This window comes from Tupaia chinensis, unplaced genomic scaffold (genome assembly GCF_000334495.1).
Source record: "Tupaia chinensis unplaced genomic scaffold, TupChi_1.0 Scaffold000100_1, whole genome shotgun sequence".
Lineage (NCBI taxonomy): Eukaryota > Metazoa > Chordata > Mammalia > Scandentia > Tupaiidae > Tupaia > Tupaia belangeri.
In genome coordinates this window covers 2,677,499-2,678,200 of record NW_006159564.1, presented here as the reverse complement: position 1 = coordinate 2,678,200, position 702 = coordinate 2,677,499, and positions in this window count along the sequence as shown.

Below are 702 nucleotides of genomic sequence, written 5' to 3'. Positions count from 1 at the left end.
AGGGGGGATGAATTATCATAATGATAATAAGAAGTAAATATATAAGCAAACATTGGGCCAGGCCCTGGCCTGGTGGTTGTGTTTGAGGCCGACTGCCCAGTTTGAGTCCCCAACCAACAGGCTTGAGAAGCACACTGGGTAAATGCACATACATGCCCAAAATCCCAAAAAGGGGAAGAAACAGAGAAGAGATTGTAGGGTGAACATTCCCCATGGGAGTGGAGAGGTCCCACTTTCCCTCTCTCCAGCACACTCTGGCTAGCACATGTGCCCTCTGCAGAATTTTAAAAAATAAACATTGAGGGACCAGTAGCTGGAGTAATGACTATGTCGCTGGACTCCCATGTAGTCGACTGCAGTTCGAGTCCTGGACCCAGTGGCTTAAACACACCAGGCGTGTGTGCATGCCCAAGATCCCTAGAGGAGAATGGAGGAGAACGGACTGTGGCGTGGCCATCCCCCCCTGGGGGGTGATTTCTTGCTTTCTGTCTCTCTGGCAAGTGCACATGCCCTATAGCAAAAACCTTTGCAAAATAATAATAATAATAATAATAATAATAATAATAATAATAAATCTAATTAAATAAATAAATAAACAAATAATAATAATAATAATAATAATAATAATAATAATAATAATAATAATAATAATAATAATAATAATAATAATAATAATAATAATAATAATAATAATAATAATAA